General features: G+C 55.8%; 1 long non-coding RNA gene across 1 annotated transcript; it reads right to left on the bottom strand.

Annotated features, from left to right (window-relative positions):
• Window positions 1-3,659: 3,659 nt before the first annotated feature.
• On the bottom strand, window positions 3,660-9,144 carry LOC140662026 (uncharacterized). The gene is made up of 3 exons (XR_012045970.1): window positions 5,679-9,144; window positions 4,769-4,949; window positions 3,660-4,291 (listed from the first exon to the last, which is right to left on the bottom strand). It is a non-coding gene; the product is annotated as an uncharacterized lncRNA (long non-coding RNA).
• Window positions 9,145-13,497: the final 4,353 nt, after the last annotated feature.

The following is a 13,497-nucleotide window of genomic DNA, read 5'->3' as shown; positions in this document are numbered from 1 at the left end:
GGGCAATCCTGCAGTCACCGAGGAGTCACTGAGAATGCACCACTGCCGTTTAAGCCAAGCCTAAGCTGTAGGCAGCTTTAGGCAGAAGGAATGAGCGAATGTACAGCCACAAGCTTCAGGCACATCGGCAAAGGTGCTTTGTGTATTACTATGTTCTGTATGAGCTGCACTTCCAGCAGCCGGTGCTTGGACACAGCCTACGGTGACACTGAAGTCACCTGATGGATGGACACGGCAGGGCGCGGCCAGGGGTGCTAGCAGCATCTCCTGCCGAGGTGGCCCCGCCTGCGCCAGCGGTGACCAGCCCGAAGGTGCCCACGCAGGCTGCACGCCGGGCGCGCACCGCGCAGGAGGCCGGAGTCTCTGACACACGTCTCTTGCACCACTTTGATCCCGATGTGATGCAGGTGGCTGTGATTCAGCCGGTGGAGGCTTATCAACCCGGCTTTTAGAGGAGATAAGAGCCGACAGGAAGCACCGATCAACCACCAGTACCTGTCCCCTGACTGTTTGCTAAAGCCACCCCTACAGACTGTCCGTAAGTACAGGAATTGAACTAACATTTCACAATGTGCAAAGATTTTACATCTCTGACTTCTGATTAATCATTCCTAAACAATTTAATGAAGGTAGTTGCAAATTTGCTTCCCTGAGGCCATGTACTAGAGCCCAACTTAAGAGCAAGGGAACTCTCCCAGTTACAGGAATACATTTGCATTCATCTTCCTTGTGGTTACCCTGAAACAATCATTTTTTCTTGTCTCTGGCCATGTCTGAAACCGCACTGTGTACTCAACAGTAACACACACACAGAGGCTAGATTCAGATCAGAGATAATATCCTTAGTCAGTACTTAAGTAGGTGCTTTCCCAACTCTTCTTTCCTTTGGAATCTACTCCAGTCAGCATGAATTTAGCATTGTTTGTGTGCTTTTGCTTCCAGGCTAAACTCTATTGCAGCAAAAAGTATGGCCACAGATGTGCTTTTTATAGGAAATACCCCAAGTAAGAGCCACAAAGCTGGATCTTCTGATTTATGCAAAGCAGTGACAGCAACTGCATGCTGCCTGTTTCGATTTGGTAAAAAAGAGAAGCCAGGATAGAGAGGGTCTGTCGGCTTCTCCAACCTCAAAGTCAAAGAGGGTCGTGTGCTGGCCACGCCCCAAAACTCCCAGTGGTTTCTTTTGATTTATTTTCTTTTTTTTGCATTTGTATTTGCAAACTGCTTTGAAGAGAAAGTTTGCTTCAATTGTTTGGCATTCCAAGGGCTGTTGTGGAGGCTGCAGCTTCTGAGGATATGAAGATTTCCAGAACAAAGCCTCTGCCAGGACCACTGGTGCACCGAGGCCCTTCACGACCACCTACAAGGCGGGAGACTTTGTTTCTTCCCTGAGGCACACGAAGGGTCCCCTGCACAGGGAGAGGGGCTGGAAAAGCAGAGCTGTCCCACCGTGACACCTCCTCTGAGGTGAGAAAAGCTCCCACAGCTTCTCAGCTCCAAAGCAAGAAACCGGCTCTCACTTAATGGGTGTGATTTGAAAGTGCATTGACCCATTCCACTCCGCAGCATGGAGGAGGAGGTATTGTGGTTGAATTCCTTGTGCAAACAAGCCCGGAGTGTCTTCAGGGACAGTCATGCCTCTGCTGCGCTGTCCCCTGGCCCTCATGCTGTGCGGCTGCTGCTGTACTGCCTTCGCGGTGGTTTCCGGGAACCTGCTGCCGTCCTGCTTCCTCCAAACACGCCCGGAGGTCTCTGCCCCTCTCTGCTCACCCGGGGGTGTCAGATCCAGCAGGACTTCAGGAAAGCACTGCCCAGGGAGCAGTACCCTGCAGAAAACCATGACCACAACAGCCCACTGCCATCGAGTTTGGAGTTGTCCCGGAGTGGGGAATGCTGGAGGAGCTGCACAACAGAGAATCAGTCTGAGGGGAGGGAAGGGAGCCATATTCAGAGGAGTCTAAATAGCACCAAGTCTGCCGGAGACATGCCAGTAACCATTTCATGGATTTCATAAGGGGTCCTGAGCACCTCCATGGCTTTTTGCAGAAGTGCTTTCCAACTTGCCCGCTCTGCTTCCACATCCAGGTGCCTACAAACACCACTTAGTTTTGGGAAAAACATCTTGCACAGCTGAGATTTTGTGTTGTGCACCAGAGGTCAAGCCCTCATCTCACAGCGATCCGACTTTCTTTCTGCTGGCTTGGTGGGGTTGGATGGCGTGCGGGGGGACACAGCCCCGGTCCCTGGGCTGAGGTGCCCGGCGGGGCTTGTTGGGGAGGCTCGGCTGCGGGGCGGCGGGGCTGGGCGGGAGGCAGCGCTGCGACGGCAGTCGGGCGGCCGCATCGTTCCCTTTCTGCCACGGGACGGGTTGTCCGCTGGCACTGCTGGGCTGCCGAGCGGTGCTCGTGCCTCCGTCCCGCTGTGAGATATCTGCGCCCACAGGAAAGAGGTGGAAATCCCCTCTGCAGCGCATGCATGCACGGGGCCTTTCCTGAGGAGGAACTTGTGAGAGCAAGGGGGAGGGCAGCGGGCAGGCAAGGCCAGATGCTAGACCACAGGATGTGCCCAACCGCTCCAGGCTGGGTATCAAGGGCAGCCAGCAGCGTGTCTCATGCTGCTGAAGGGTCGTCTTTCTGAATCGGGGCTTCTAGTAAGCAAAAAAGGAACAAAAGCATCCGGGGGCAGCAGTGACGGCGCGGTAGCCTGTGATAGCAGGAGCCCTCTCCCAGGGTGGGCTCAGTCCCTCCCAGTCCCCCGTCTCCTTCCAGTTCTCTGTGTAAAGCAGTGGTTTCCTCCAGTCTGATTCCTTGCTCATGAACAAGTCTTGTAAAATCCTGACATCCCATTTTTCTAGGGATTTTTCTAGGGATTACCACTCCCATGTCCCAGATTTTAAAGGAAGAGCTCGTCCTCTGGCAAAGCCTTTCATCTCCCACTCGTACATTTAACGCAGTCAAAATAGGTGGTATTCAAGGATCTTATTATCTGCTGGCGGGGAAGAAGCTGGCCTCCTGCCAGTTCCTTGGGAAGAGATGCCAACGCTACAAAACTATTGCTAACCAGCCTCAATCAGGAGCCTCGTCAGCAAAGTGGCCATGGACCTGGCTTGCCCACCTATGGAAGCTCAAGGCAGCTAACTTGCTTTTAAAAATGGGCTAATTAAACCTCATTTATAAATGCCTGTATGGGACCGCTTATGTTAACTAAGGACAATTTTAATGGCCTTATTTAGGAGCATTTGGGAGTAAATTAAACTGAATTAAGGCCACTATCATTCTGAATGAGAGTTTTGTGCAGAATTTTAATGCTCTTTAATCCACTTTAGATTTAGTTACTTCAATTTAACTTTGTTCAGAGTCCTGTGTAGACAAGCCCCCAGCAATGAGGAGCAGGTACCCATACCTGCTCAGAGCTTGAGCTCACGGCTACAGCCTCTCTGGGAGGGGACGGGGCTGGGGCTGGCTGCCTTGGGATCTGCGGATTCCCTGTTCATCTGCGGAGCGACCTAATGGCTCGTCTCACTGCACTTACCAACGTGTGTTCGCTCCTGGGTGATGCGAACAATACCGGGTAGATTAACTGAATCCTCCCATCGCCTGCGACGCAGGGATTCAAAAGGCTGGCAGAGCTGCATCTGAATTTTCTTTTACAGTGAGCAGTATAATTTATTACACAGTACTCAGCACATCCAGGAATTAAAGGAAAAAACAAGTGATGATTTACGCCCTTTCTTTGGAAGAGGATCACCATGCCTCATGAGGAAAGCCGAGCAATAATGCTGGAAGGAAAGCTTAGCAACATCCCTTTATAGCAGTTTGCTTTTATAGCCGCAACCACTCACATTTATGGAGATGCTGACTGAGAGACCATCTGCTTCTCTCGCTTGCTTCAATAAAGACATCTCTGATGGCAGCATCGTAGCTGGTTGCAGAGTGAGAACCCATCAGCTGACGCATCGCTCCAGTTTGGAAGTGTGCCCAGCGGAGCCACCAGTGGGAAGGTCACTCCCCTCTCGCAGGGCAGCTCCGCTCCCGTGCACACGCGTCGGGCGAGAGCTCTTGGCCTCCCAACCCTGGTGCTACGTGCCATAGTGATTCAAGGGGAGAAAAGGTAGCTCAAGTCTTCTCACAAAAAAGGAAAACGTAGCAAGGGAGAACTAGAGGAGAGGCTAACCGAGGATTTGCAGAACTTACTGACTCGTGTTTTGAGCCTGTACGCCCACAGTACTTGTCACGTTGCTAGCTGTCTTCCCCGTGGCGCCTTCATCCCCGAGCATGGGATTCCTTTGCAGCTGCAGACAAATAGACCGATTTTTCTCTGAAATATTCTCTCTTGAACTTATTTCCTGGCTTTTAAGGAGATCCTCATAAGCACTCTGCAGAGTAACTTACTCCCTGCGTAGCCCGAGGGTTCCTTGCAGAGTAGATGTGTTTCAGAGGCGATGGCTTGCTCTGGAGGAGAGCACGCACTCCCAAGGGACCATGCCAGAGTAATTTACTTGGCTGTCACTGAGACTGCCTGTGTGCCTGACTAGACATGGCCTTAGGTACTACTCCGAGTAAGCAGCCTTGATCTCTACCTTTGGTCTTAGTGAATGATGGCATTAAGTTATAGGAGGACGGGATTATTTCCTCAGTGACAGATGGATCGGGCACACCCTGACTATTTTTTTCTCTTGCGCTTCCATCAAGGACAAGAGCCATCTTTTCAAGGTCTTTTTGACTATAAATCTTACTGTTGAGGGTTGAAGGGACAGAGACGGCCTTACCATCGCCCAGGCTGTCCCAGGTGCAGCACACGGTGCTGCACGTGCGGTCTCGGCTGACCAGCCAGGGATGGTGAGGCAGGTACCCTGCAAGGGAGCCGCGAAATGAATCCTCCTCGTCTGTCCCAGCCTAGGGCTGTGCAGCTCGGCGTGTGTCTCCTGAAGTCTTCCACGAAAGGTAAACCTGCACGCAAGCAAGGCACTGACAAACCATGGCTGGGGCCAGACAGCTCCCAAGAAACCCTGTCGCCGACCATCCTGGCAGCCGGGACAGGGCTGGGCCTGGGAAAGAGGTTCCCCCACATCCCTGCACCAAAGCCAGGGATGATTGGTCCCACTGCCCCTGCCCAGGATGCATCAGTGACTCAATACCTGGATGATTCCTCCCCGCTGTGATCCCCTCGTCCCAGCAGACGTGTTTAACAGAAGGACCCAGAGCATTTGCACTCAGGTAGCACCCACCCTCTCCTTTCCGAAGCAGTGCTCCTGGCTTGCCGGGTAACCTCAGGTTTACCACAGCAGAGTCAAAAGCAGAGAGAAGCAACAGACTCAACTAATAAATAATGATGGGGAAAACCAAGCAGTTACGCAAGTGCCTGTGACAGCAGCTATTTACTGTTTTGCTAAGCCCTTCCCAGTCATGGCCCCTCTGCCGGAAAATATCAACTGTCCCCTTCTCCAGAAACATCCCTGCCTGTTCCGCCTGAGTTTTGTTTAGATGCAGCATCTGTAGCCATGGATTTGATGACATGCCTGGGAGCGTTTACTACTTCAGAGCTGAAAGAATAATGTAAGTTGAACAAACATTTCATGGTATTAACATAAGATGTTTAAATAGACAGTCACAGAATACCTTATCCCACCCAGAGCAATGTTAAGAGCGGAGGATTTATGCCTATTGCTGAGCAAATACCTCTTGAGAAGTCACATCCATCTGGGAAGCAGACAGTTTTTGTTCTAAGGAGCTGAAAGCAGAGCACGCCCAAGACAAGCGAGCCAAGGGCAGCAGTGCCGGGAGCTCTCCGGCTCTTCCCCTCCAGGGATGGTGGAGGATCCTACGGAGCAGACCTCACCTCGGGGCAGGAGATGCAGAGCTCACTGTGCCTACGCTCTGGGAACGCAGCGGGGAGATGGCACAGCTACACCTCCGGCTCCCCAGCCCCCAGAGGAGCTTGCTAGGGATGCCCCTCGCTCTGCAGGGAGAAGGGAGATGTGTTTGCTCTTTCCCTGTGCCCTGCATGTGTCAGGGCAGAGGACAAAGCCTCCCAAACTGCCCAGGGCTGAGATCCCTGCAGGTCCCGAGGGAGAGCCCTGGTGCCCGCTGCGGCCTCGTGGCAGCGTGTCCATCACGTGCCTCCGGCTTGCAGGCGTGTGGTGGCGTTGGGCCCCAGCTCAGCACGTGGGCCGGGAGCGAGCTGGGTCTGCAAGGCTGGCTTCGCAGCAAGGCGCTGAGACAGCGCAGCGTTGTGGCTCATAGCTGTTAGTCATCTGTAGGCACGTCTCCAGGATGAATGGAGGCATGTAGCAAAAAACAGAAGTGTCAAACGCTTCCTGAGCAAAGGGACACACATCCCCGTGCTGTCTGCTCTGTGGTTTGTTGTTGCGTTTCCAGCCCTGAGAGCAGGAACATCTCCCTGAGTCACGGGGACGTGCTCTCACCTGGCAGCTCTCGGTGCCCACAGCAGGGGGGAGCAGTGGAGGGGCAGCCGGCCATCCCAGCCCCGGCCCTCAGCTCCCCCAGCCCAGGGCACAGGCGCCAGCAGCTGCTCTCCAACAGGCCAGCCCCAAGCCGCTCCCCACGCTGCTGGTGTCACTGTGCAGCGGGAGCGTTAGAGGGAAGAAGACTGCCCATCTGGGAACAGCTTCCAGGTGTTCCAGGGGAGTGTCTGCTCTGGGCACCCAGGAGGTCAGGGAAGGATATCTCCAGTCCTTCCCTTACGAGCCCCGCCGAGGTCTACCAACCCAAGGGGTTAACTCCTTGACAGCAGCTTTGGGACCTCTTGTGCTAAGCGGGCTCATCGTGAGCCCCTCGGGACAGAGGCTGGGTCTCCCCAGTGCTCCTGTTAAAGCTGCGCGGAATGGGATTCCCGGCTCTGCCAGGCACCGGGCTGAGCGCACATTGCCGGTCAGGAAACTCTCATTTCCTCCTTCTCCCAGCCAGGACGGCCGGGTCAGCGCGGACCCCAGACACGGGGGCCGGGCATCACCATCGGGGCTGTGCCGCTGCCTGCGCAATGTGGGACAGCGCTGGCTGCCCCAAAGCCCTCCCACGAGACGGATGTGTGTCACCGGGGCAGAAAGACAAACAGACTGCACAGCTCTCCCCTCGCGGCTCCCATGATGTCAGTGGCAGCAGGAGCCGCTCCATTTGCTGATCTGATATGACTCAGCCTGTGTCAGCCGGCAGAGCTGGCAGGCAGCGGCCGAGAGGTGGTTTCCTACCTGCTCATGCTAACCAGTAGAGAAGGTGTTAACTGGCCCACGGATCGGTGGCAAAGCTTGTTCCCAACGTTTGGCAGATGGCCACGAGCGCAGACAAGGACTGAGCTGTCTGGTATTGGAGGACAGCTCCGTGTTTTGCACACCTTGCAGCAGTTGTGCAATGCACACAATGCAGAAGTGCGAGCAGGGCTGGCCTCTCCCTCACTTACACTGCTATTAGAGCAGCCTGTCTCCGTGGGGCAAGACCATGCTTTCGCTACCTTTGGCTGGGGATTTCCCCAGGGCGAGGAGTGCCGCACTGGCGTGGAGCTGGAGCAGCCTCTGGCTGCGCTGGGCTCTGGCTGCTCCTGGGGAGCTGCGGATTTCTGTAGCATCCAGGACACAGGGAACTCCCCTGGCACAGCACGGCGCTTGGGATGCTGCGGCCGGCGGCTTTGGGCCCCTGCCACCTCCTGCGCTGCCCAGCCCTGATCCCGGTCTGTTCAGTCCTGCTGATGCACCGCAGCGGGAGAGCACAGCCAGGCCCCAGCCTGTCTTTCCACTTTTACACAACAGTGTACAAAAGGAGTGATGCACTTATTGCAAAACAGCATCTGGAGCAGAAGACTCAAGAGACACAATATTCAGGAACAGCGTGTGGGATCTGAGGTCTGTTTGTCAGACTATTTCAGTTAAGACCTTGCAAACCTTTGACAATGTCTTCCCAACCCACGCGCCTGATTCACATCTGACATCAAGTAAAGAGGGCAAAGAAGCGATTGCACTTTTAGTTTTGCTCTTTGGGACAAACTACCCCTTTTCTAATAATTAGATTTGTTTTCTGAGCCTTCGACCTAGAGGACTGAACAAGGTTTTACAATTTAGTCCAAAACTTCCTGATTGATTGTCCCCAGCTTTGTGGAATGAGCATTTGGGATGAAAAGGATGATAGGATACAGCGAGGAGGTTACTGAGAGGCTCAGGCGCGGTTAATGCCATCTTCCAGTCATGCTGATAAACACGTGTTGCATTTCTGGGCTTGTCTGTCCAATCTTATGTGCAGAAATGGAAATATTTCCTTTGGTTTATAATCTGGAATTCTCTGTACAGTAAATGCCAACAACTTCCGATTGCTTAGAGCAGAAGGTAAATCTGGTGTGCCTCTCCCAAGTGCCTGTTTGCCATCCTGCCTCTTTGCAGACTTGACAGAGTAGCACATCCTTCTCCTCCTTCCTGATCTATGCACAGCGCTGCTGTGAAGGGTGGGAAGTTGACCGTTTACCAGCGATAACTGCATTTTGGAAGAAAACATGTTTTCATTAAAACAGAAGAGCGGCTGTCGGTTTCCACTGAGCTTTGCTTTAGCAGTGATTCTGCCCATTAATCTGCTGTTGAAAGGAAGGGAAAAACCTGTGCGTGCAACAGCTCCTTAAGAAATATCAGCGGTGTTAGCGCAGGGGTCTGTCCTAACTTCTCGCCTGGGTAAGGCTCCAGCTTCCTCAGCCAAACACCTCAGCGGGCGTCGTGCCTCGCCAGCGGTCGCCGTTGCTGGCGCTGCTGCCATTTCGCGCTTGGGGCTACTCCCGCACAGCCACGACCCGGGTGGGCCTGGGGCAGCTCCTCCCGCAGCGCCGCCCCGACACGTCCCAGAGGGACGCGGTGCCCCGGGAGAGCCGCGCCGGGCAGCGTGTGAGCGGGAGCAGAGGGCGCGGGAAGGCAGAAGGGTTTCGAAGAGAAAACGTCTAACCTCGCCCGGCCCGCCCTGCGCTTCGGGGGCCGGCGGCCGCAGGGAGCCGGAGGCGCGGCCTCGCCGGTGCCGTCGGGAGGGCCGAAGGCCAGCGCCCGGCCCCGCGGCCCCGGAGGCCGCTGCCGGGAGCCGGCTGCCGGAGCGCGGGGGCTCGGCCGGCCCCGCGCTGCCCCGCGGCCCCGGGGAGGGCCCTCGGGCGGCCCGGCGGGGCTCGGCGGGGCCGCGGGGCTCCCGCGGCGGATTCGCGCTCCCAGGCTCCCCCCTAGAGGCGCGGGGCGGGCGCTGCAGGCCCGGCGGCCTCCCCGGAGCCGCCGCTGGGCCCGCGGGGAGCGGAGGCTGCCGGGCGAGCGGAGGCTGCCGGGCGAGCGGAGGCTGCCGGGGGAGCGGAGGCTGCTGCGGGAGCGGCCGGGCCCTGCGGCCCGCAGGACGGGTTGCGAGAGGCTTCTCCCTGCTCTCGCTGCAGCCGGCAGCCCCGGCCCGTGAACCCGGCCTGAAGTCCCCAGAGGAGAAGTCTCCAGCGCCTGCGACGGGAGCCGTGCTGAGCAGGGGCCGTCCCTGCCCGCCGCAGGCCGAGCAGCGCTGGCCCGGCCGTGCTGAGCGTCCCCGCTGCAGGTCACCTGCGCTGCCACGAAACCGTCGAGGGGATGACGCGGGCCGATGCGAAGATGTCTGCGCTATGCTTAGCGCAAAGCTGCGATACTAATCCATTTAACGTGACTATAAAAAAAAAAAAAATCCATGCTAATAACCTGTTGCAGCTTAAGGCATTTAGACAATTCTCTATCTTTCTATAATTCTTTGTAATAATAATTAAATGACCTTTAAAATGGCAGTGGGTGGAAAAAATTCAGTAAAGCTGAATAGCAATTCAGCAACTGCTAAAGAATATTGAAATGCAAGAAGAAGAAAACTCACTTTGATGTTAAGGGATGGGGGAAAAAAAAAGAACTGAATCAATCAAGCGTGAAGCTGGCAGTTTGTTCTTCATTTGCACTGATTTCCAGGTCCTGTTGGGCAGAATAAATATGGCAGCATTAAAAGCCCAACAGATCAGTGAACAATCCCCAGTGCTCGGGAACCTTGAGTGGCCCAAGCCCTCTTTGTCCGGTTCCCCATACCTGATGGTCACAACAACGGTCACAACAAAGCGGGCGATGACAGGGAGCTTTGCCATCACCAGCAGCTGTTAGAGAGTGGCCGGGCTGGGACGGCCGAGGGCTTAGGTCCTTCTGAAGGTCCTTCCTGAGAAGCTGGTTAAATCGTCTGTGGGTGCTCACAGACCAGGTCTGAAAAGCCAGGGCTGGAGAGGAAGGTGCTGGTCCCTCTGCCCCGTATCCGCTTGCCAAGCAGCAAACGTCCCCTCTGCTCTTCTCACTTTGGGCACCGATTTCGCCCTCGCCTGTGCAATGCCAGAGCAGCTTTGGCATTGACCTGAGGCTGTGGCGATGGTTTCACGGTGCCGGCCCTCAGCAGTGCTCACCGAGTGCCCTCACACCCGGGCAAAGGGACCGGTCTCCCTTCGTCAGCACTCCCGCTTGCCAGGAGGGGACGGCATGGCCAGGGACACGGCCGGAGACACGCGCAGCTGGAGACACGCACGGCCGGAGACACACGTGGGCCCCTGGGTGCTTTGCAGCAGGTCCCCGACCGAAGCAGCGGGTGGGTGGCGAGGGCCAGGCCAGGCAGAGCCTGCGTCCTCCTGGGAGAGGAGCTATCGCAGCACAGCGCTGCCAGTCGCCAGCCCAGCCTCCTCGCCAGTATCGGCGCTTTGCAGCCTCGCGTTGGATTTGATCCCCCACAATACATGGGATTTATCTCTCTCACTTTCATGTGCCTTTAAGGAAACACCACTTTTTATCTCATTTCTGCTGCTTTTTATCATCACAAAGAGTTTTTAATGAAATGAGAAAGCGTCTGTTTCTGCAGGCCGGAGCGGCACGGGTAATTTCAATATAAAACAAACAAGGCGGCTTTCAAAATTAAAATTTTATGTGTGGCATTTTCTCATTTAACGGAATGCACAAAGACGGGCAAAACCAATTAACAGGAGGTTGAGACTCAGCACTCGGCAAAATTAAACAACGGGATTCTGCAAAAGGAATGATTTGTTCAAAGGGAGCCGGAGAAAGGGACAGAGAGGTGGAGAGGAAGCAAGACTGCTCTCGAAAATTCACCACCTCTTAAAAAAATAAATGCAAACAAATCTGCATCCTACCTCACATTCCTCAGATGGGCTCCAGAGCCCCACAGACCAGGTGGAAACACTGGGGAATGGCAAGGATAATGTCTGCGAACGTCAGCTTCAGGGGAGAGCTGGGAAAGTCCTAAGTCAGGGCTCGGATGCTGCCAGCGGCAGGAGAGGTTGGCTCCCAAAATGTACCTGCCCCAGGCTGGCAGCTCGCGCAGAGTGCAGGGCTGCTCCGGACACCCTTCAGGAAGATGCTGCTTCCTTCCCCAGATTTCCATCTGCTTCCAAATCCCCTCCCACCGAGAAAAAAATCAGTTCCAGCAGAAGTTAAGCTGGAGACAAAAAGGAGACAAAGGTGGAGAGGAAGGCGGCGGCTGAGCAGGAGCAGAAGGGCAGCGATGCTGCCAGCCGCCCCTGCAGTGCCTGGGCAACTGCGCTGCTCCTGCGCGGGGCCGTGATCAGCGGTGCGGTAGTAACGCCGTGGGGGGCTCCAGATGAACCGTCTTAAAAGAGAGGAAGAGGTGGAATTAAGGCTAATCACTTGTTATCAACCTGGGGGCTGTGCCTGCAGAGTTCAAGATTTACAGTCCCTGGGAGCAAGTCAGAGTTGGACTCTGATTGCTGCAATCAGGGCAAAATGGGGATGGGGCTTATTTGCTGGCTTCGCAAGTAATTTGTGGGGTGAAGTGCTGAATCCTTTAAGGTGGCAAGGTGTCTGGACGTATTTAACCAGCGATTTAGCCCTGCTGGGCCAGAGCAGGGGCTGTGAGTCCTGCCTTGCCACATCACCCAAGTGAGCCAGTCAAGCGTTCTCTCAGGCGTGCTGCCCTTTGCCGGAGCAGCAGGGATCGCAGTGGGAGAGAGTCCCTCTGCCTGGTGAATAAAATATGGAGCAGCGTTATTTACTGTGCTTCCAGCTCTGGTTTCCACAGAGAGACCAATGGAAGAGGCAAAAGTCGCCTGTTAATGAGGGGTAGCAGCAGCCCAGCCTCAGGCAGGAGCTTGCTCATTGCACATAGCAGCTCTCGGCTCTATGTCTTGAAAGAAGAGGCAATTCCTAGGAGGAAGAGTTCGGGAAGGGATGTGCTGAAGAGCTGTTTGGTGAACCCACAGCAGCCTGGGCAGAAAGAGGTCATGAGCGCTTTGCACCCACTAACGTGGGAGCCAGAGCTAACGTAGCACTACTTCAGCCCACAGCCAGTTATGACTGACAGTCTGGCGGTGCCAGGGGAAAGGGGGGTGCTAGGCCTGGGTTTGGAGGGGGACAGCAGCTCCCAGCCAGCCTGCTTGCTGGCCGGCCTGGCAGGGCAAGTCCCTCGCAGAGCTGCAGGCAGCCGGGGAATCGCCCGAGGGCACTGGCAGCCGCCGGTCCACCCTGGCCATGGGAGCAGCTGGAGAGCGGCACAGGGCTCCCAGGCATGCCAGGGTGTGGGCACAGAATGGGAACCCTCCTGTGTCTGGGAAATGAAACTTTTCACTGAAAGGAACAAGAAAGCAAGCCTGTGGAATGCGAGGAACAAGCTGCCAAGCCAGGTAATCCATCTCAGGAGCGTAGGCGTCAAGATGATTCATGTCTTCCAATTTACTCCCAGCTCAAATCTAAAGTAAATCAGCCCAGACTGTTCCCCGCCCCGTGCGGCGGGACACAACGCGGGGTGCGGGGAACATCCCGCCCATCCATCTCGCTGGTCTCGCAGCTCCTGACTTTAATGCTTGTCCTACGTGATTAGAGCCAAACTGTTTGTTTGTTGATAGGTGAAGGCAGGAGAGGAGGTGCCCTGGGAAGGGAGATGGGATGTGAAAGGGGATGATGAGAATGGATTTTTTTTAATATGCTGTTCAGTTGCTTTTCTGCAGCAATTCCTTTCACATGAGAATAGCCCAGGAAGAACGTTATCAATATCAGTTCCCACTTGTAATAAGAAAGTTGTCCAAAGTCTTAATTACCTTTTTGAGTTACTTACAATTCTCCTGTCTCCTTACCGTGGCCCTTCTGCCAGCCCTGAGCCGTGCCCACACTGCCGCTGCCAGCAGCCCGGTGCCAGCCCCCGGTGCCAGCCCCCGCTGCCACAGCGGGGTTTGATCCACGGGAGTGGAAGGGCAGCAGGGGAGCGGCTCGGCGTGCTCGGGGCGTCCCTCCGCACGGCCGCTGGCGGGGAGCCGGACGGCACCTGTGCCCTGGCACCCCGGGACACCTGCTCTCGCCCCGGGGCTTCCGTTGCACGTGGGGGACTGACGCCCTGCCCGGCCCAAACCGCGGGGCCCTGTGCCCGCTGTGCCCCGGGCGCAGGAGCGGGTTCGTGCAGGCAGAGGGGTGGGAGCCCTGTCCCTGCGGCTCCCCCTGCTCTCGCCTCCCCGGGGTGCCTCCGCTCCGTG

Source organism: Ciconia boyciana, chromosome 21, assembly GCF_034638445.1.
Source record: "Ciconia boyciana chromosome 21, ASM3463844v1, whole genome shotgun sequence".
Taxonomy (NCBI): Eukaryota; Metazoa; Chordata; class Aves; order Ciconiiformes; family Ciconiidae; genus Ciconia; species Ciconia boyciana.
The sequence above is the reverse complement of the archived record's forward strand: the minus strand, read 5'-3'. Positions and strand labels throughout refer to the sequence as shown.